The sequence below is a fragment of the Panthera pardus genome, unplaced genomic scaffold (assembly GCF_024362965.1).
Source record: "Panthera pardus isolate Hobbes unplaced genomic scaffold, ASM2436296v1 HiC_scaffold_122, whole genome shotgun sequence".
Classification (NCBI taxonomy): domain Eukaryota; kingdom Metazoa; phylum Chordata; class Mammalia; order Carnivora; family Felidae; genus Panthera; species Panthera pardus.
This window is the reverse complement of record NW_026526680.1, coordinates 147,198-171,228: the sequence shown is the minus strand read 5'-3', so window position 1 is coordinate 171,228 and position 24,031 is coordinate 147,198. Positions and strand designations below refer to the sequence as shown.

The window sequence follows — 24,031 nt, the reverse complement described above, 5'->3', positions numbered from 1 at the left end:
TTTATAGATTTTGGATACTAGCCCTTTGTCCGATATGTCATTTGCCAATCTCTTTTCCCATTCCGTTGGTTGCCTTTTAGTTTTGTTGGTTGTTTCCTTTGCTGTGCAGAGAAGCTTTTTATCTTCATAAGGTCCCAGTAATTCACTTTTGCTTTTAATTCCCTTGCCTTTGGGGATGTGCCGAGTAAGAGATTGCTACGACTGAGGTCAGAGAGGCTTTTCCTGCCTTCTCCTCTAAGGTTTTGATGGTTTCCTGTCTCACATTCAGGTCCTTTATCCATTTTGAGTTTATTTTTGTGAATGGTGTGAGAAAGTGGTCTATTTCCAACCTTCTGCATGTCTCTGTCCAGTTCTTCCAGCACCATTTGTTAAAGAGACTTTTTTCCATTGGATGTTCTTTCCTGCTTTGTCTAAGATGAGTTCACCATACGTTTGTGGGTCTGGTTCTGGGGTTTCTATTCCATTCCATTGGTCTGTTTTTATGCCAATACCATGCTGTCTTGATGATTACAGCTTGGTAGTAGAGGCGAAAGTCTGGGATTGTGATGCCTCCTGCTTTGGTCTTCTTCTTCAAAATTACTTTGGCTATTCGGGGCCTTTTGTGGTTCCATAGGAATTTTAGGATTGCTTGTTCTAGTTTCGAGAAGAATGCTGGTGCAATTTTGAGTGGGATTGCATTGAATGTGTAGATAGCTTTGGGTAGTATTGACATTTTGACTATATTTATTCTTCCAACCCATGAGCAAGGAATGTCTTTCCATTTCTTTATATCTTCTTCAATTACCTTCATAAGCTTTCTATAGTTTTCAGCATACAGATCTTTTACATCTTTGGTTAGATTTATTCCTAGGTATTTTATGCCTCTTGGTGCGATTGTGAATGGGAACAATGTCTTTATTTGTCTTTCTGTTGCTTCATTATTAGTGTATAAGCATGAAATTGACTTCTGTACATTGATTTGGTATCCTGCAACTTTGCTGAATTCATGTATCAGTTCTAGCAGACTTTTGGTGGATCTATTGGATTTTCCATGTATAATATCATGACATCTGCAAAAAGCGAAAGCTTGACTTCATCTTTCTCAATTTTGATGCCTTTCATTTCCTTTTGTTGTCTGATTGCTGATGCTAGAACTTCCAGCACTATGTTAAACAACCGCGGTGATAGTGGGCATCCCTGTCGTGTTCCTGGTCTCAGGGAAAAAGCTCTCAGTTTTTCCCCGTTGAGGATGATGTTAGCTGTGGGCTTTTCATAAATGGCCTTTATGATCTTTAAGTATGTTCCTTCTATCCCGACTTTCTCCAGGGTTTTTATTAAGAAAGGGTGCTGGATTTTGTCAAAGGCCTTTTCTGCATCGATTGACAGGATCATATGGTTCTTCTCTTTTTTTTTTTTGTTAATGTGATGTATCACGTTGATTGATTTGTGAATGTTGAACCAGCCCTGCATCCCAGGAATGAATCCCACTTGATCATGGCGAATAATTCTTTTTATATGCCATTGAATTCGATTTGCTAGTATCTTATTGAGAATTTTTGCATCCATATTCATCAGGGATATTGGCCTGTAGTTGTCTTTTTTTACTGGGTCTCTGTCTGGTTTAAGAATCAAAGTAATACTGGCTTCATAGAATGAGTCTGGAAGTTTTCCTTACCTTTTTATTTCTTGGAATAGCTTGAGAAGGATAGGTATTATCTCTGCTTTAAACGTCTGGTAGAACTCCCCTGGGAAACCATCTGGTCCTGGACTCTTATTGGGAGATTTTTGATAACAGAGTCAATTTCTTCGCTGGTTATGGGTCTGTTCAAGCTTTCTATTTCCTCCTGATTGAGTTTTGGAAGAGTGTGGGTGTTTAGGAATTTGTCCATTTCTTCCAGGTTGTCCAATTTGTTGGCATATAATTTTTCATAGTATTCCCTGATAATTGTTTGTATCTCTGAGGGATTGGTTGTAATAATTCCATTTTCATTCATGGTTTTATCTATTTGGGTCATGTCTCTTTTCTTTTTGAGAAGCCTGGCTAGATGTTTGTCAATTTTATTTTTTTAAAAAACCAACTCTTGGTTTTGTTGATCTGCTCTACAGTTTTTTAGGTTCTATATTATTTCTGCTCTCTTCTTTATTATTTCTCTTCTGCTGGGTTCAGGCTGCCTTTGCTGTTCTGCTTCTATTTCCTTTAGGTGTGCTCTTAGATTTTGTATTTGGGATTTTTCTTGTTTCTTGAGACAGGCCTGGATTGCAATTTATTTTCCTCTCAGGACTGCCTTCGCGGCATCCCAAAGCATTTGGATTGTTGTATTTTCATTTCCGTTTGTTTCCATATATATTTTAATTTCTTCTCTAATTGCCTGGTTGACCCACTCATTCATTAGTAGGGTGTTCTTTAACCTCCATGCTTTTGGAGGTTTTCCAGACTTTTTCCTGTGGTTGATTTCAAGCTTCATAGCATTGTGGTCTGAAAGTATGCATGGTATAATTTCAATTCTTGTAAACTTATGAAGGGCTGTTTTGTGACCCAGTATATGATCTATCTTGGAGAATGTTCCATGTGCACTCGAGAAGAAAGTATATTCTGTTGCTTTGGGATGCAGAGTTCTAAATATATCTGTCAAGTCCATCTGATCCAATGTATCATTCAGGGCCCTTGTTTCTTTATTGACTGTGTGTCTAGATGATCTATCCATTTCTGTAAGTGGGGTGTTAAAGTCCCCTGCAATGACCACATTCTTATCAATAAGGTTGGTCATGTTTATGAGTAATTGTTTTATATATTTGGGGGCTCCGGTATTCGGCGCATAGACATTTATAATTGTTAGCTCTTCCTGATGGATAGAACCTGTAATTATTATATAATGCCCTTCTTCATCTCTTGTTACAGACTTTAAAGTCTAGTTTGTCTGATATAAGTATGGCTACTCCAGCTTTCTTTTGGCTTCCAGGAGCATGATAGATAGTTCTCCATCCCCTCACTCTCAATCTAAAGGTGTCCTCAGATCTAAAATGAGTCTCTTGTAGACAGCAAATAGATGGGTCTTGTTTTTTTTATCCATTCTGATACCCTATGTCTTTTGGTTGGCGCATTTAGTCCATTTACATTCAGTGTTATTATAGAAAGATACGGGTTTAGAGTCATTGTGATGTCTGTATGTTTTATGCTTGTAGCGATGTCTCTGGTACTTTGTCTCACAGGATCCCCCTTAGGATCTCTTGTAGGGCTGGTTTAGTGGTGACGAATTCCTTCAGTTTTTGTTTGTTTGGGAAGACCTTTATCTCTCCTTCCATTCTAAATGACAGACTTGCTGGATAAAGGATTCTCGGCTGCATATTTTTTCTGTTTAGCACACTGAAGATATCGTACCAAGCCTTTCTGGCCTGCCAAGTTTCAAAAGAGAGATCAGTCACGAGTCTTATAGGTCTCCCTTTATATGTGAGGGCACGTTTATCCCTTGCTGCTTTCAGAATTTTCTCTTTATCCTTGTATTTTGCCAGTTTCACTATGATATGTCGTGCAGAAGATCGATTCAAGTTCCGTCTGAAGGGAGTTCTCTGTGCCTCTTGGATTTCAATGCCTTTTTCCTTCCCCAGTTCAGGGAAGTTCTCAACTATAATTTCTTCAAGTACCCCTTCAGCACCTTTCCCTCTGTCTTCCTCCTCTGGGATACCAATTATGCGTATATTATTTCTTTTTAGTGTATCACTTAGTTCTCTAATTTTCCCCTCATACTCCTGGATTTTTTTATCTCTCTTTCTCTCAGCTTCCTCTTTTTCCATAACTTTATCTTCTAGTTCACTTATTCTCTCCTCTGCCTCTTCAATCCGAGCCGTCGTCGTTTCCATTTTGTTTTGCATTTCTTTTAAAGCGCTTTTCAGTTCCTCGTGACTGTTCCTTAGTCCCTTGATCTCTGTGGCAAGAGATTCTCTGCTGTCCTCTATACTGTTTTCAAGCCCAGCGATTAATTTTATGACTATTATTCTAAATTCACTTTCTGTTATATTATTTAAATCCTTTTTGATCAGTTCCTTAGCTGTTGTTATTTCCTGGAGATTCTTCTGAGGGGAATTCTTCCGTTTGGTCATTTTGGATAGTCCCTGGAGTGGTGAGGACCTGCAGGGCACTTCCCCTGTGCTGTGGTGTATAACTGGATTTGGTGGGCGGAGCCGCAGTCCAACCTGATGTCTGCCCCCAGCCCACCGCTGGGGCCACAGTCAGACTGGTGTGTGCCTTCTCTTCCCCTGTCTTAGGGGCGGGATTCACTGTGGGGTGGCATGGCCCGTCTGGGATACTTGCACGCTGCCAGGCTTGTGGTGCTGGGGATCTGGCGTATTAGCTGGGGTGGGTAGGCAAGGTGCACGGGGGCAGGAGGGGCAGGCTTAGCTCGCTTCTCCTTAGGTGATCCACTTCAGGAGGGGCCCTGTGGCAGCGGGAGGGAGTCAGATCCGCTGCCGGAGATTTGCCTCCACAGAAGCACAGAGTTGGGTGTTTGCGCGGAGCGAGCAAGTTCCCTTGCAGGAACTTGTTCTCTTTGGGATTTTGGCTGGGGAATGGGCGGGGGAGATGGCGCTGGCGAGCGCCTTTGTTCCCCGCCAAGCTGAGCTCTGTCGTCCGGGGGCTCAGCAGCTCTCCCTCCCTTTGTCCTCCAGCCTTCCGGCTTTCTGAGCAGAGCTGTTACCTTATGACCTCCCAGACGCTAAATTGCGCTTGATGTCGGAACACAGTCCGTCAGGCCCCTCCACTTTTGCCAGCCAGACTCGGGGGCTCTGCTTGGCCGGCGAGCTGCCCCTCCACCCCGGCTCCCTTCCGCCAGTCCGTGGAGGGCGCACCGCCTCGCCGCCCTTCCTACCCTCTTCCGTGGGCCTCTCGTCTGCCCTTGGCTCCGGAGACTCCATTCTGCTAATCCTCTGGCGGTTTTCTGGGTTATTTAGGCAGGTGTAGGTGGAATCTAAGTGATCGGCAGGACGTGCGGTGAGCCCAGCGTCCTCCTACGCCGCCATCCACAATATTTATTCTTCCAATCCATGAGCATGGAATGTTTTTCCATGTCTTTATGTCTTCTTCAATACCCTCATAAGCTATAGTGCTCAGCAAACACATCTTTTCCATCTGTGGTTAAGTTTATTCCTAGGTATTTTATGCTTCTTGGTGCAATTGTGAATGGGATCAGTTTCTTTATTTGTCTTTCTGTTGCTTCATTATTAGTGTATAAGAATGCAACTGATTTCTGTACATTGATTTTGTATCCTGCGACTAGGCTGAATTCATGTAACAGTTCTATCAGACTTTTGGTGGAGTCTATCGGGTTTTCCACCTATAATATCATGTCACCTGCAAAAAGTGAATGCTTGACATCATCATTGCCTATTTTGATGCCTTGATTTCCTTTTGTTGTCTGATTGCTGATGCTAGCACTTCCAACACTATGTTAAACAGCAGAGATGAGCGTGGATGTCCCTGTCGTGTTCCTGGTCTCAGGGGGAAAGCTGTCAGTTTTTTTTCCTTTGAGGATGATATTAGCTGTGGGCTTTTCATAAATGGCTTTTATGATCTTTGTGTTCCTTCTATCCCGACTTTCTCAAGGGTTGTTAAGCAAGGATGCTGAATTTTGTTGAATGCTTTTTCTGCATCATAGACAGGATCATATGGTTCTTATCTTTTCTTTTATTAATGTGATGTATCAAATTGATTGATTTGCGAATGTTGAACCAGCCCTGCAGTCCAGGAATGCATCCTACTTGATCATTGTGTATAATTCTTTTTATATGCTGTCTAAATCGATTTGCTAGCATCTTATTGAGGATTTTTGCATCCATATTCATCAGGGATATTGGCCTGTAGGGTTTTTTTTTTTTCCCCTGGGCCTCCGCCTGGTTTAGGAATGAAAGTAATGCTGGCTTCATAGAATGAGTCTGGAAGTTTTCCTTACCTTTCTATTTTTTGGAACAGCTTGAGAAGGTTAGGTATTATCTCTGCTTTAAAAGCCTGGTAGATCTCCCCTGGGAAGCCATCTGGTCCTGGAATGTTGTTTGTTGGGAGATGTTTGTTAACTGATTCAATTTCATCGCTGGTTATGTGTCTGTTCGAGCTTTCTATTTCTTCCCGGTTGAGTTTTGGAAGTGTGTGGGTGTTTAGGAATTTGTCTATTTCTTCCAGGTTGTCCAGTTTGTTAGCACATAATTCTTCATAGTATTCCCTGATAATTGCTTGTATTTCTGAGGGATTTTTTGCAATAATTCCACTTTCATTCATGATTTTATCTATTTGGGTCATCTCCCTTTTCTTTTTGAAAAGCCTGGCTAGACTTTTATCAGTGTATTCAGAACATTTCATCCTAAAGCAGAAGAATATATTCTTCGCCAGTCCACGTGGAACATTCTCCAGAATAGACCACATACTGGGACACAAATCAGCCCTCAACAAGTGCAAAAATATCAAGATCATACCATGCATGTTTTCAGACCACAACGTTATGAAACTTGAAATCAACCACAGGAAAAAATTTGGAAAGGTAACAAATACTTGGAACCTAAAGCACATCTTATTAAGGAATGAATGGGCTAGCCAAGAGGTTAAAGAGGAAATTAAAAAGTGTATGGAAGTCAATGAAAATGATAGCACCACATCCCCAAAACTCTGAGACGCAACAAAGGCGGTCAAAAGAAGAAAGTATATAGCAATCCAGGCCTTCCTAAAGAAAGAAGAAAGATCTCAGGTACACAACCTTACACCTTAAGGAGCTTGGAAAAGAACAGCAAATTACACCCCAAACCAGCAGAATACAGGAAGTAATAAAGATTAGAGCAGAAATTAACAAAAATGATAAACCACTAGCCAGTTTGATCAAGAAGAAAAAGAAAAGGACCCAAATAAGTAAAATCAAGAATGAAAGAGGAGAGGTCACAACCAACACAACAGAAATAAAATCAATCATCAGAGGATATTATGAGCAATTTTTGTCAGTAAAATAGGCAATCTGGATGAAGTGGACTAATTCCTCGAAACCTATACACTACCAAAACTGAAACAGGAAGAAATAGAAAATTTGAACAGATCCATAACCAGTAAGGAAATCGAATTAGTAATCAAAAATCTGCCAAAAAACAAGAGTCCAGGGCCAGAAGGCTTTCCAGGGGGAATTCTACCAAACATTTAAGGAAGAGTTAACACCCATTCTCTTGAAACTGTTCCAAAAAATAGAAATGGAAGGAAAACTTCCAAACGCTTTCTATGAAGCCAGCATTATGTTGATTCCAAAACCAGACAGAGACCCCACTAAAAAGGAGAACTACAGACTAATTTCCCTGTGTACATGGATGTAAAATCCTCAAAAACTATTAGCCAAACAGCTCCAACAATACATTAAGAAAATTATTCACCACGACTGAGTGGAGTTTATACCTGGGATGTAGGGCTGGGTCAATATCTGCAAAACAATCAATACGATTCATCACATCAATAAAAGAAAGGACAAGAATAATAAAATCCTCTGAATAGATGCAGAGAAAGCATTTGACAAAATACAGCATCCTTTCTTGATAAAAACCCTCAAGAAAGTAGGGATAGAAGGATCAAACCACAAGATCAAAAAGCCATATGTGAATGACCCAAGGCTAATATCATCCTCAATGGGGAAAAATGGAAAGCTTTCTCCCTAAGGTCAGGAACAAGACAGGAACGTCCACTCTCACCACAGTTATTCAACATAGTAGTGGAAGATTTGAACTCAGCAATCAGAAAACACAAAGAAATAAAAGCATGCAAATTGGCCAGGAGGAGGTCAAACTTTCACTCTTCGGAGTTGACATGATACTCCTTATGGAAAACCCAAAGGGTTCCACCAAAAAACTGCTAGAAGTGATTCATGAATTGAGCAAAGTTGCAGGAGAGAAAAGCAATGCCCAGAAATAGGTTGCATTCCTATACACCAACAATGAAGCGACAGAAAGGGTAATCAAGGAATCGATCCCACTTACAGTTGCACCAAAACCCATAAAATACCTAGGAATAAATGTAACCAAAAAGGTGCAGAATCTATACACTGAAAACTATAGAAAGCTTATGAAAGAAATTGAAGAAGACACAAAAAAAGGGAAAAAGATTCCATGCTCCTGGATAGGAAGAAGAAATATTGTTAAAATGTCGATACTACCCAAAGCAATCTACATATTCAATGCAATCTCTATAGATATAACACTAGCATTCTTCCCAGAGCTAGAACAAATAATCCTAAAATTGGTATGCAACCAGGAAAGACCCCAAAGAGTCAAAGAAATCTTGAAAAAGAAAACCAAAGCAGGAGGCATCAAAATCCCAGACTTCAAGCTATACTGCAAAGCTGTATCATCAAGGCAGTATGGCACAAAAACAGTGCTGGCACAAGAACAGATGCTCAGATCAATGGAACAGAATAGAGAAACGAGAAATGGACCCATAAGTGGATGGCCACCTAATCTTTGACAGAGCAGGAAGCAATATCCAATGGAATAAAGACAATCTCTTCAGCAAGTGGTGCTGGGAAACTGGAGAGCGACATGCAGGAGAATGAACCTGGACCACTTTCTTACACCATCCACAAAAATAAACTCAAAGTGGATGAAAGACCTCAACGTAAGACAGGAAGCCATCAAAATCCTCGGGGAGAAAGCAGGCAGAAACCTCTTTGATCTTGGCCGCAGCAACGTCTTACTCAACACGTCTCTGGAGGCAAGGGAAACAAAAGCATAAATGAATTACTGGGACCTCATCAGAATAAAAAGCTTCTGGACAGCGAAGGAAACAATCACCAAAACTAAAAGGCAACCGACAGAATGGGAGAACATATTTGCAAGACATATCAGACAAAGGGTTAGTATCCAAAATCTATAAAGAACTTATCTAACTCTACACCCAGAAAACAAATAATCCAGTGAAGAAACGGGCAAAACACATGAATAGACACTCCTCCAAAGAAGACATCCAGATGGCCAACCGACACATGAAAAGATACTCCTCATCACTCATCATCAGGAGAATACAAACCAAAACCACGATGAGAAACCACCTCACACCTGTCAGAATGGCAACCATTAACATCTCAGCCAACAACAGATGTTGGCGAGGATGAGGAGAAAGAGAATCTTTTTTGCACTGCTGGTGGGAATGCAAAGTGGTACAGTCACTCTGGAATATAGTAATGGAGGTCCCTCAAAAATTAAAAATAGATCTACCCTATGACCCAGCAATTGCACTACTAGGCATTAATCCAAGGGATACAGGTGTGCTGTTTTGAAAGGACACATGCACCCCAATGCTTATAGCAGCACTATCAACAATAGCCAAAGTGTGGAAAGAGCCCAAATTTCCTTTGATGGATGAATGGATCAAGAAGATGTGTTACACACACACATACACACACACACACACACACACACACACACAATGGAGTATTACTCGCCAATCCAAAAGAATGAAATCTTGGCAAGTGCAACTATGTGGATGGAGCCAGAGAATATTGTCCTAAGCAAATTAGTCAGTCAGAGAAAGGCAAATATCATATGACTTCACTCATATGAGAACTTTAAGACACAGAACCGATGAACAGAAGGGAAGGGAAGCAAAATAATAGGAAAAGAGGGAGGGGGGACAAAAGAGACTCTTGAATATGGAGAACAAAGAGAGGGTTACTGGAGGGGTTGTGGGAGGGGGTTGGGTTAAGTGCGTAAGGGGCATTAAGGAATCTACTCCTGAAATCATTGCTGCACTATATGCTGACTAATTTAGATGTACATTAAAAAAAAAATTAAAAAAAACTAAAAATAACCTTATCTTAAGTGTGGCTAGCTCCTCATGGCCCTGAAAACCTTGATTCCAAATTCCTTAGAGGCTTAAGCTGTCCTTAATCCCCACTAACTAAACAATATATAATCAGTCACTTCTCACAATCCCAAGATAGCTCTCTTTGTCCACAGGTCCTGTCACTGGGCTTTAATAAAATCACCTTTTTTGCACCAAAGATGCCTCAAGAATTCTTTCTTAGCCCTTTGCTCACAAACCCCATTAAGAGGAAATGATCCTTTGTGCTTTAAACGATAGTGCTGTTTCTACTGACAGCTTTACTGAACTAAAGATTGTTCTTGAAACTAAGGTAAGAAAAAATTTCAAGAGAAGCAGTGATTGCAGAAGGAAAAATCGTTAACTACTAAAGGCACAAGTATAAAAGAAGTGCTCCCAAATAATTTGAGATGTAATGCACTAATGTGTGTTATTGACTAACAAATACACATGGAAAGACTCAAAGTTCAGAAATAAAGCAAACTGTCTCCATTCATGCCTTTCATTTCTTTTCGCACAAGCTCCTATTTATTTTCAAAGTACATCACTTGTCCCAATTTTTTGCCTTGTAACATTGCCAAGAATTCTGGAGTCATGATTTCTTCATACCCTCTTGCCTTTTTCCAATTTTAGTAGACAAGAAGAAATAAGTGAGAATAGTACATAAGAAAAACATAATATGAAAAATACAAACGAAAACCTACTTCCTCTTGCACCTTTGCTCTTGGGATATTATTTCAAAATTTTATGCAGTCTGCCTGCTTTGTTATAAATTTCACATGAGTTTAGTTAGATTCTGCTACCACACTGCTTGTTCTCTTGACATGTTATCATCATCCCTTCTCTCTCTCTCCCTCTCACTTTACTTACTCATTATTTCATCTTGGGGTTAAATCATGATTTCCACCACCTTAAGCTTTTTTGCTCGATGTCATTATTGTATGCACTTTTCTTTGATGCAGGCGAGGCTTGGTGAATGTAAAGACAGTGAGCATGAGTGATGTTTTAGTGAAACCTTACAGGAAAAATAAAAGTCGAAGTAGAAAAGAGGTATAAGAATCATTTTAAGAAGCACTAAAAATACATTGATGTTGGGGTAAAAAAGTGTGTGGGTGTTTTAAAGACACAGAGATCTTTGGGGTTAACGTTTTTCCATAAACTAATTAAAAGTAGCCTCATTCCCAAAATAGAAAATTTAACAAGTCAATCCTAAAAGTATCGTAATATGCGTATATTCTAACCATAATACTCTTTTTACTTGCTGTAAATACTATTTATAAAATATTTAAGGCTATATAGTTTGAAAGGTTTTCTGGAACCTAGTCTATCTATTTTAGGTATGATAAAGCCGGCATCTTATTTAAAGAACCCCAAGGATGAAATTGCTAATAATTGCTTTTCATTGGTGCTTTGTTCCAAATTTGTAGGGATAGATATGTATCAGATGATTTGTTAATATTAAACAAACAAACAAACAAACAACAACTTTGTAAAAGATTGGAGGCAACACATTCCTGGAACCTGGGCTAACTTTTAGAGTCCATTTTCTGCTTGGTTCCTGACATACACACCTGTTTTTCAATACCACCTAATAGCTTCTGATCCTGAAGCCCAATCTCCCAGCAGACTCATTTGCATAGAAGGTCTGCTGGATGCTGCTGAAGAGCATGGGACTTCCAAAGTCAGTCACTTCACTCAGCTGCTGCTTCGGAAGCACAAGGGGAATAAACTGCAGCGGGTTTTATCACCCATAACCCGGAAGACAACGTTGCCCTGAGAGTTTAGAGGTCTGAAACTCTTGGGTACTTCAGGGCCATGAAGGGTACTCTTCACCCTCTAAAATACACGTCCAAAGTCCATGTGCTGGCTTAATCATTCCTTACCAGTGAGGTATATAATGGTAGCAAAAGAAACGATGAAATACATTTCTGTTAAATGAGGTCGTTTGGCACTGGGGAATTTGACATAAGGCATAGAGATGTCTGGCTGCCGTGCAGAGGAATTACACCCCGGGGCCTGGCAGATCACAGTCCATAGGCATGCTTGAAAACCGTGTTTGCCTTTAAGAGAGAGCCCTTTTGCATGGGAAATTTGTAGAAGGCTTTCTTTATTATCTCTATTCGTGTCAGAAACTTACTTCCTGAAAGCAATGAGCTAGATCTTAAAAAGAAACAGCGTGAGCCAAAGGCAAACCAGAAAAAAGAAAGCTAGAGACTTCACATGTGTTCCCACCAGTATTTAGAAGAGGATGAGACAGTTGTGCTTTGGGAGTCATGGAAAAGGGAGCTCCAACCAGGAGAAAGTGCTTTTGAAAAGACTTCCCCTGGTGTGGCTGGCATCGAGGTGGATTTGTTGTTATTACTGCACATTTCTAAGAAGAGTTTTGAAGCATCTCATCATTGGGGCCCTTCAGATGGACAGATCAATGTGGTTGATATGAAAAAAAAAAAACACAACTGTTTTTGTTCCTTCCTAGCATTTACTTGTAGGGGTAAATAGGGCATAGAGCTGCTCATTGAATTAAACACATAATATAGTCTTAAAAATGCTTTGATAGTTTTTGCTACAAGAGGTTGAATAGATGAATTTGACTTTAATGCTTTAAAAGGAGCACAGTCAAACCTATTTAAGTGTTTAAACATGTCTCTTTCTTTCTGTCCTAATTTTTATTATGTAAAGGCTCTGTTTCTTCAGGCAGTTAAAGAGGACACAAGAAGTAAGTAGGAATGTGCTATTATTCAAATCATTTTTCTCAATTTTTATGTATTTAGATTTTCTGTAATATCCTAAGCAATATGGCTATCCTCAGGATGTTTGTTAAAAATAGTCCAAAATTTGTACACATTTTATAATATTTATACATATAAATAGTAAAAATAAAGCTATTGGTAACTTAACTTCATTCTATAAAAAGAAAAAGTAAGAATCATGTCAGGTTGAATGTGGATATTTCCCTTTTTATTTTGATAAATTTTTACATTTATTGTTAAGCATTTCCTAACCTCATGAGATTTTGAGAATGCCTTTTTGTTTTTTTATGCTTCAAGGTAACTGCTGAAGCTCAGGTTTGTACCGATCCACAGAATGTCTGCAAACTTCAGCATTTGAGGTCTCTAGGACTCCTGTCTGACACAGAGTGCAGGAGAAAGGAGACCCTGAGGCCAGTGGAAACCATGCGGGGGAGTATCTAATGTCACATGGCCATCGGCTATCTTTCTCCTGACACGGTCTCTCTGAGAGTCAGTCAAGCACGTCAACTAGTACCTTGTGGAGTCAGGGCAGAGGCGAAAAGCCCGCAGAGCCAGCACATCATCGTAGCTGTGATCCTGACCAAGCTCTTTTCCTGCTGTGAAATCCCAGGTACGATGAGGTATTGCAGCCAGTGAGGTTGGGTGACCCGTGCCTGTGCTGTCACATTGTCCAGCAGAGAGGGATAAAGTAGCATTTGCTATGGGAAAGCTGTGGACAAAATTGGGAGGGCTTTGGACTGTTGCCCCAAGAACTGACTCCTGGATCTGTGTTAATCCATATCGAACGTTAACTTTATTCTGCAAATGAGGAAAGGAGTGGATCAGAATATTTCTGATGCAGAATATGATTTTTTTAATCCTGACGTGTTTTAAGGAGTATGTGATTCTTTTTCAGACGGTATAAATCTGTGATTTTTTCCCCTCTTATCTCTATGGGTGCTACCTAACTGGTTAGCAGTGAACTATCCAAAGGTTAAATTCTCTCTTCTTTCAGTTAAGTGTAATACAAAAGTTGGAATCTTTGACAATAGGAGTATTTTTCTAGCAAAATAAATCCAGCTTTATATTTCCAAGTTTAGTTTCTTATTATTTTGTTTCTTATTGTTTTGTTCAATTCCAATACCACTAAACAAAAACCAGTTAGCTAGGAATACACGACCTTAAGACAAGATTTATAATTTGGCACTTTTGTAGAGAGAATATTTATTGAAAAAAAAAATGACACTGTGTATATACATTTTATCATTATTTGATGATTGTTCAAGTTTCCCAACAGTATAATGTAATTAAATGGTGAAATATTAAGATCTTTTAAAAATCCAAAATCCATATCTATTGAGGAAAACCAGTTATCTGATTCTTTCTACACTTACCAAAACTATTCTTTTAGGGAAAATATTTTCTCCTCTTTAATCACTGTGTATTTTATTTCTAGGGGAGAGAGATTATTATGTATTTTTTGTGAAAATATTATTTCTATAAACCAAGTGTAGGTGAAGGATCATATTTTTGGATAAATATGAATAAGCTATTTTTATGACATATATATGAACTTGAACATATATATGACTTGAACTAAGTATATATTTATATTTCCCATTAAAATATAACTTAATATTTTGACATATATTTACTTGAACTAGACTATCATTTAACATATTTATGCATGTTTATTTATATATATTTATAATATATGTTTATTTTAACTAAAGTGTATCATTTACAGTCTGACATTGGGAATACTATATATATTCCTTAAGGCTCAGTTTTCCTCATCCACAAACAGAAAAGAAACCAATCACCACCCTCATTTAATGTTACTTCCTAAACTCCCTTCCTTGAACCTCATGAGTTTCATATTTTCCTCATACTTTAAAAAGGAGTCATGATCCACTGACTCTAAAGTTCAAGGGATAATATGAATGAATGAGCGGGGTCTGACATAAGCAATGTAGCAGGCGCAGTGTTGGTCAAAATGGTGTGTGTGTGTCCTTAGTAAGAAGGGCTTAGTCTATTTGGTGTCAATATAATTGCCATTTGGGCATAACACATGCACTAAGTGATCAAACGTAATTTTCAAAAGATGATATAAGCCTAGAGGTTTAGGTGAGTATGGTATATATCAATTATTAAATTTTGGCCATGAATTCAATGATTTTGAAAGAAGTGAATGCTTAACATAACAAGCCCATAAATGGTCGTGGACCATTATTTAATTGTGTAGAATCTCTGTTGTAAGGCATTATAAAGATGAAAAAAAATTTCCCTAATATTCCCAGATACTTGCTTTAACCTGTTTATTTCAGATGATCATGCTTATTCATTTAGCTGTCCCTGTTACGTAATGATAAATATTGCCATTTTAATGCCTCAGGCCACATTGCACAGGATTCGAACTGTGTTCTTTGCCTACTGTCCTCAAAAATGAGCGAGTAGAGAGCGATGTGCACGACTCCGATATCACCCTATTCAAGGAGACAGATGGACGAAAGATATTCAAAGGATGAAAGGAGAGGTAAAGTTTTTTGTTTGCTTTCTTATTTTGTGAAAATATGATTTCAAGTAAGAAGAAATGAAATCATGATAATTGGGTTTCTGTATATTTGACGTTATTTGTCCGGTTCTTCATAGATCAAGGGGTATATGTAAATGTAAAATTCAAGGATATTTGTAATCACAGTAAAAAGGGATATTCATTTCCAATTCCAGAATGAATTCCATTTTGTTCCAACTCTGAGGGCTTTCCTAAGCTCAATGCTTACTATATATTTTGCTTTCTGAATCTGTACAGAATTTCCACGGCGTAAGGTTGCATTAACCCTGGGAGTTACATGTATTTTCCTCCTGCTGGCAAGCACAGGCTTAAGATATATGCGTGAGTATCGGGCACACACACATTTTTTTTTTTATGAGAACAAGGAGCAGCGTGAAAAATGAGATACCATAACTGAATTTCTGCTGAGCCTTTGTAAACTATAGAGTCCTATAGAAATGTTAGTAATCACGATGGTGTTTATAATGTTGATGACAATGATTTTGCTATTTTGCCATCACTTAGCTTTTACACCACACGAAATAGTGTATGTCATGGCTGTAATGGCACAAAATTTTCCTGAAATGTACAGTGAGGTTTACATATATATTCATCTTTATATTTTGTGAAGGAGGAAGTTTTCCATATGACCAGAGAATTGGAAAAATCTTCCTTGAGTAGTACACTCCTTATCATACTGCAATACTGATTAAATCACAGAGGAATATAAGGTTGATCTATTTTTATATCATTTTTATATTTTTCACATCGATTGTTAAAAATGTATAGAAAACACTTGTTTTTAATATCTTCTTCCTGAATTTTTAATCCTTCGGTTCATTTATTCCACAACAATTTTGAGTATCTTCTCTGGGTCAGGGAGTATGTATAATAGATACTAAAGATACAGGAATTTTAAACAGTCAGCACTTAATGAGCTCAGTATAAAGGGGATTTTTTTCAAAATGAAAGTTATTCTTTTTTCAAGATGAGGTTTGTTTGTTTGTTTACTTTTGAGAGAGAGACAGAGGGTATGCAAATGGAAGGGGGGGAGAGAGAGAGAGGGAGAGAGAGAGAATTCCAAGTAGTCTCCTCACCACAGATGCAGAGCCTGGTGCTGAGCTCAAACTCATCAACTGCGAGATCACGACCTGAGCAGAAGTCAGATGCTTAACTGATTGAGCCACCCAGGCGCTCCTATGTATTTTTAATGTCTTAGTTATGTTTGAGAGAGAAAGAGAGAGAGAGAGAGAGCATGAGCTGGGGTCGGGGGCAGAAAGAGAGGAAGGCAGAAGATCCTAAGTGGGCTCTGTGCTGACAGCAGGGAACCTGATGAGCAGCTGGAAATCATGAACCCTAAGATCAAGACCTGAGCCGAAGTCAGACACTCGGCTGACAGCCTCCCAGGTGCCCTGTAAACAGTTTTTAAAATAAAATATTATTAGTGCTGGGGTAAAGGCTTCAAGATATCAGCTGAATAGAATACTTCATGCTGAGGGCCAGAAAACTTTCCTCCAGGAGATAATAATTGATATGATGTAAAGGATAGGTAGGACTTAATCAGGAAGCTTGGGGTAGAGAGACTACTTATCCAGGCATAGAAAACAAGAACCAAAGAACTGGATGCTTTAGGAGAATTAAGAAGTAGCTATAAATAGGTTTGCCTAGGTATGCACGTTTTGATAATTTTAATATCTTAAGAAATTTTAGATTTGTTCTAAAAACAAAAGAAACCACCGAAAGGTTTTATGTGAGGGAAAAACATGACTCCTGTCCCATGAGGCGATAGGGATTTGGGAAAGGTCAATCTCAACATCCGGCAAGTGGGTGGAAGGAGAAGATAACAGGATGTTTCAGGAATCAGGGTTAGTTAGAATGACTGAATTAGTGTTATGAAGAAGAAATGAAGGGTAGGCACCATTTATGAGAAATCTTCAATAAGAATTGCTAGAATATGAGTGCGTGAGGGAGACATTTGAATCAGTGATACCATTTGACATGAGGCTTACACACCTTGGTGAATGTATTCCAATAAATATTACAGAGAACACAAGAAGAACACTAAGTACGGTTTGGTGTTTGCGTAGGTGTGCTAATAACAGTAAGGAGTGAGGTGCTTGGACATATCAGTGGAGATGACCAGAAGGAATGAGATTGGTCTTGTCTGTTAGAGTAGGTTTTAACAGCAGACACAGACCATCAGCACGTACACGGTGGTATTAAAAGTCTGGAGATCAAGGAAGATGCCTGGATGAAAGATACTGGAAGATATCATAGAGGAAAGCAGAAGCTGGACCAAGCTCTGCCTTGTGAAACCAGGGAGAGTAGATCAGGCTAGAAGAACAAGGGTGAGGCGAAGGATTCTTAGGATAAATCAACATTTAGCTGGAGGTAAAAGATGAGTAAAAACAGTGAAAAACCATGATGCTTGGTTAAACAAGTAGGTGGGAGTCCAAAACATTATGGTATCATGGGGAGAAGGCAAAGGTAGTCCAGAGTTCCAAATTGTACAGGAGGATCAGGTATTATAATGGCTAGAGATATGCTTATTAAATTTGGCAAGAGAGAGACCGAAATGATATTTTCTAGAGTAGCTCCAGTGGGATAGTGGGTATGGTCAAAGCCTGACTGTAATGGCTAAAACTCTTTCACACATTAGGAAGCAGATACAGAGAATACAGTGAATACAGATCAGTGAATTCCGAGATCAGTGAATACAGAAAAGCATTTATTTTAATTATGGATAAGCGAAACATTTACCAAGCCTTGAAAATATGTGGATGTATATGATCTCGAGCGTTGTTAAAGGCAGTATTACCTGATAGAAACACTTAGCGAGTTTGGTACTGTCTTCTACAGCTCGACACGATTCAGTAATTCTCACCCTAAGTATATATCCAACAGATATACTTGCACATACACAGAAATGAACTTCTACAGGACAGTTCGTAGCAGTGCTATTCACAATGTGGAACATATCACAACTACTCAAAAGATCATTAATGGGAGAGTAAATGAGATCTCTGCAATTGATTTGCCAATGGAATGTATGTGACAGTCAAGACAATGACAATGGTATTCAACAATATGCATGAAATTTAGCAAGAGCATATGAAATGGAAAAACAAAGCAAGAGCACAAAAGTTTGTGCATGTCACGATACATTTTTATAAGATGCAACAGTGCAAAACAAATACAATAAATAGTAATATTTCAGGAAATCCACAAAGAGGCAATAACACTATGTATAAAATGTATGAAGGGAGTAATTGAATGTGCATTAGTTACAGCATGTGAGAGAAGTAGGGAGATGAGATGAAATGACTAGCAAAGTAAATAAATGTAATGCTTAAGGTCCTGGCTACAATTTGGGGTAGCTAACAACTTGCTAACTAAGGAAGAAAAACCAGTTCTGCGAGCAATGTGGTAAGTGTCTCATGAATGAAGGAATGTGAACAATCTTATGTTAGCACCCAATCTGAGAGTAAAGAAAAGAACTCTGTTACAAAAAAATATGAAAAAGGAGGACAGGAACTTTGTGGGAAAGCTGACTTGATCATATGCAAGAGAAGGGAACCATGAGAAGGAAACTGTGGAGGGTTCAAGAGAGAAATTGACAGTAGGAGATCAAGATCACCAAAGATTCGATACGGGATGAAATCCAGAGCAGGGGTGAGAGTTTCACACTTGTTCAATGCAAAGCTCATTTTTTTCTGGGGTAGAGTGAGAGATACCTGTGTTATCTATAGGAGGAGGTGCAGGAAGGTGAGGAGAAGGTATCCTTGCTGGTGACTGTTTCCATGCAAAGGAGCAGATGAGGCCATGTTCTGAGAGGAAGGGGCAAGGAGGTGCACCAGATAATTTAGACAAAGTATAAATACTTGAAATAGCTGTTGAATTGAGAAAAGAGTGTGCTTTAAGAACGATAGTGTGTTATATTGAGAGGTGAAATGGTGAAGAAAATCTAAGCGTTGGTCACATTAGTTTGTATGTGTACAATTTTGTGATCTTTTTTTGTCACTTGAGTTTCAGAACCTTGAGGGGAGATGAGATGGTGAATGACAAATGTGCTCCAAAATTGGCTATTTTATACATTAAAAAAAAATTTTTTTTTAAATTTTTCAAGGAGGCTCCCCACCCAACTTGGGCCTGACCTCACGACCCTGAGATCAAGAGTGGCTTGCTCAATGGAGTGTTAGCCAAGAGCCCCAGTGAAGCTGGCTATTTTTAGATGTGCATAAAGACTATGCTGCAAGCTTCTTGGAGGTCCTGCCAAAATTGGTTCTGTACTACGTGTCCTTGGATGGACAAAAAGGAAAGGAGAAGGGAATTGATTGGTGCCAAGAAATGGTAGTATTTAGGTACAGGAGGTCTTAATGTGGGTGTTTTTTTTTTTTAAATGGTTTTTATTTATGGTTGAGAGAAAGAGATAGAGAGAGCACAGGAGGGGTGGGGGGTGGACCCAGGGAGAGTGGGACAGAGGATCCGAAGTGGCCTCTGTGCCGATAACAGTGAGCCAGATGCGGGGCCCAACTCATGAACTGTGAGATCATGACTTGAGCCCAGGTCAGACGCTTAACCAACTGAGCCATCCAGGGGCCCTTTAAGGTGTCTTTTCAATTCAGATCCAGTATATGAACACTGGAATGGATGACTGAGTTGAAGCAGTAGTTATATTTATTGCCACGGAGTACATCAGGAGACTGTGCAATTGATGTTGGAGTTTTACAAGTAGACGTTGCATTTGGTTCAGTGATGGGTGGTAGAGAGCTGGAAATGACGATTCCTAGCTGCGTAACAAATCCTTAAGGGACCTTTCTTTCCGTCTTTGTACACTTAAAGAGCCATACACTGCGTGATTTTACACTTTTTTATGTGTGAGTTTGGAGAAGATACTGCCAATTTGCTCAGAGATTTTTCACTTACTTTTTGCATGTTAGAAGTCGCCATGTGTGCTCTTCCTCTATGTATATTCAGTGTATTAATTATAAGCTTGTACTAGAGGAGAGTCAAATCCCTGGTGTTTAGCTTCCTGTGCAAATACTACATGCTAAATAAAATACTGGCTACTTCATTTCACCAACTGTGTAATCATTATTTGAAGAGTAAGTGGCGTAGAAACTAAAAGTATATTTCACTTCCTGTTTACATTTCTGTTTTATAGAAGTTGATTCCTGTCTCACGTACTTCCAAAGTAATGTATAGCAAGTTATCATTTTATTTAAAAATCTGTTTTATGTTCTGGCACTTCAACATATTGTAACCTGGCAGTTTCTCTGATCGTACTTTCATTTAGTCAGCGCCACTCACTGTGCCATTTAGAAGTAGAGTAAGTGATTATAATAAAATGATCTATTACAAGCATTCAAGACCTTAGTTTTATAAAATGAATTGAAGTTTTTCACAGGTGTTCTGGAGAAATCAGGCAAGATATGAAAGAACCAGAAGACAAGAATGCTTCCTTAGCAGAAGTTGAAGATCACTTAATTTTACTACCCACTACAGGTATGTACTGAATGATTATACTGATAGTTTACAGTTTTTTCCTCCATGGGATTATCTCATTCTGTTCAATTTTAATGTATCATTTTAAAACTTCACATTGAATTTGTCAAGTCCTTTAATTTTTCTCACTTTTTAAAATTAAATCCATTTTCTTTCTTCTAGCTAATTGAATTCTTGACTTTCACAAAGTCATGTTGATTTGATTGAGTATTTTCTGCTTGTGGATGAATTTTCTCCAGTCTAGATCTCTTGGAATTAATACCACCCTCTTATATTCACTTAGGTGAATTTCTCCCGAAGGGAGAACTGCTTCCTATTGGAGCAGTGTATCTGTACTTGGGAAGTCAGGATTTCTCAGTGTCATTTTAACAATGGTCTGACGTCTATCAGTCTCTGGCTCCACAATTTGACCCCAAAGCTATTCTCAACATGAGACGTTTGGGATACAGGAAAACCACCTATTTTTCAGTCATTCAGTCTGATGTAAGCAAGATGTATGCATACACGTATGTATATATGTGTATATATATATGTATGTATATATATATATATGTATACATAAAGAAAGCATAAGTCTCTAAGTGGTCTTGTGGTTGAGGATCATGTGGCTTTGTTTTCAAGATAAAGATCATGACACATTACTTTTTCAAAAGAAATTATTAAATCCCAGCTGGTTAACATATATGTAGTCTGGTAATTCATTCAGGAGTAGAATTTAGGAAATCGTCACTTATATACAACACCTAGTGCTCATCCCAACAGGTGTCCCCCTTAATGCCCATCACCCATTTGGCCCTCCTCTCAGCCAACAGCCCTCCAGCAACCCTCAGTTTTTTCTCTGTATTGAAGAGTTTCTTCTGGTTTGCTTCTTACGGTTTTCCTCCCTTTATGTTTTTAGCTTGTTTTTCCTTATCTTCCCCTATGTTTATCTAATTTGTTTCTTAAATTCCACATATGAGTGAAATCTTATATTTCTCTTTCTCTGACTGATTTTGCTTACCACGATACACTCTACTTGCACCCACATTGTTACAAATGCAAGACTTCATTCCTTCTGATGGCTGAGTGATATTCCATTGTAGAATATACCGTCTTTACCCATTCATCGGTGATGGCCATTTGGGCTCTTTCCATGATTTAGCTATTATTGAAACTGGTGCAAAACATTGGGGTGCATGTGACACTTCATATTAGCATTTGTGTGTCCTTTGGGCAAATACCTAGTAGTGCCATCATTGTTTCTAATTATAGGGTAGCTCTATGTTTCATTTTTTAAGAAACAGCCATGATGTTTTCCAGAGTGACTGCACCTGCTTGCATTCCCACCAGCAGTGCAAAAATGTTCCCCTTTATCCACATCCTTGCCAACATCTGTTCTTGCCCAAATTGTTCATTTTAGCCATTCTGACAGGTGTGAGGTGGTATCTCATTGTGGTTTTGATTTGTATTTCCCTGATGATGAGTGATGTGGAGCATCTTTTCATGTGTCTGTAGGCCATGTGGATGTCTCCTTTGGAAAAGTGTCTGTTCATGTCTTTTGTCTCTTTCTTCATTGGATTATTTGCCTTTTGAGTGTTGAGTTCCATAAGCTCTTTATAGATTTTGGATACTAATCCTTTATCGGATATGTCATTTGCAAATATTTTCTTCCATTCTGTCGGTTACCTTTTAGTTTTGCTGATTGTTTCCTTCGCGGTGCAGAAGGTTTTTATCTTGATGAGGTCCCAATAGTTCGTTTTTGCTTTTGTTTCTCTTGCCCCTGAAGACATGTCTTCATTTAAGTAAGAAGTTCCTGTGAGTGAGGTCAAAGAGATTGTTGCCTGTTTTCTACTCTAGGATTTAGATGGTTTTGACATTTAGATCTGTCATCCATTTTGAGTTGTTTTTGTGTATGGCATAAGAATGTGGTCCAGGTTCATTCTTCTACATGTTGCTGTCCCGTTTTCCCAACACCATTTGCCTTCTGAAGAGACTGTCTTCTTTCCTTTGGATATTGTTTCCTGCTTGGTCAAAGATTAGCTGGCTGTACATTTGTGGGTCCGTTTCTGGGTTCTCCGTTCTGTTCGTTGATCTATGTGTCTACTTTTGTGCCAGTACCATACTGTTTTGGTGAAAACAGCTTTGTAGAACAGCTTGATCCAGGATTGTGATGTGTCCAGCTTTGGTTTTCTTTTTTAACATTCGTTTGGCTATTCAGTGTCTTTTGTGGTTCCGTACAAATTTTGGGTTTGTTCTAGCTCTGTGAAGAACGCTGGTGTTATTTTGATAGAAATTGCATCGAATGTGTAGATTGCTTTGGGTAGTGTCAGGATTTTAACAATGTTTGTTTTCCAATCCATGAGCATGGAATGAAGACGATGACACATTTCAAGGAAACTGGTACTGCTGTGGAAAAAGCTGTTACCACTTTTCAAAAGAGGAGAAAACTTGGGAGAGGAGCATGGTGTCATGCCAAGATCTGCAGTCCAGTCTCCTGAAGATTGATACTAAAGAGGAGCAAGTATGTCTACTTTCCTAAACCTGATGTAAATGCTATGAGTATGCAAAGCATGTCTGGGGTTCAGACAATTATTTCGACTTCCTCCGGTATTATTTGGCATGTTGCTTTGAAGCACTTTGTTAACTGGCGCAGATTTCTCTGTGGAAGAGACATAGGTGTAACAGTGACCAAGAAGAACCATTGTTTTAAATCAAGAAGAACTGCTCTTCTGGGCATGCCATGGAATGATTTTCAGTCTTTAGTATTGTATATATTGCATCTTAACACTTAGTATGCTTCAGACGGCTCAGCATTACCTTCTCAGGGCTAATACAGGGCAAAAGAACAACGGCTTCAAGGGTATGAGCACTCTAAAGAGATAATTTCTCATTGTACTGAGTTCTATTGTTCCTTCATCAGTATATGGGAGGGATTCAACTTCAAAGGAAAGATGAGTCTCTCCCTTCATGGCCATGGGAAAAGAGGTTGAAAAATGAAGAGGTTGAATGTAGCTAGAATGCTTCTTTTTATTTACTTATTTTTTTTTAACATTTATTCACTTTGTAAGAGACAGAGAGAGACAGAGTGCGAGTGGGATTGGGGCAGAGAGAGAGGAAGACAGAATGTGAAGCAGGCTCCAGGCTCTTACCTGTCAGCACAGAGTCCGACGTGGGGCTCAAACTCACATACCGTGTGATCATGACCTGAGCCAAAATCAGACACTCACCCGATGGAGTCACCCAGGCACCCTGGAATGATTCTTTGGAAATGATTTTTTTTCCTTTTGCTTATAATCCAGAATGACAGAGAGAGCATCTCTTTTCTAGAAGAGAAAATGTAGATCACATTTGCCATTACTTTTAATGTTTGGCAATATGAAGTCAGTAGAATGGATTCTGTGGGGTTCCTTCTAATGATTCCATAAATAGTCCATGTAGGCACTGAGTTCTAGTTACACG

General features: G+C 38.9%; 1 long non-coding RNA gene across 1 annotated transcript; it reads left to right on the top strand.

Moving 5' to 3' along the window:
* Positions 1-13,062: 13,062 nt before the first annotated feature.
* On the top strand, positions 13,063-23,063 carry LOC109268592 (uncharacterized). Its single transcript, XR_008421452.1, has 4 exons — positions 13,063-13,165; positions 14,930-15,430; positions 20,486-20,593; positions 22,936-23,063. It is a non-coding gene; the product is annotated as an uncharacterized LOC109268592 (long non-coding RNA).
* The last annotated feature ends 968 nt before the right edge of the window (positions 23,064-24,031 follow it).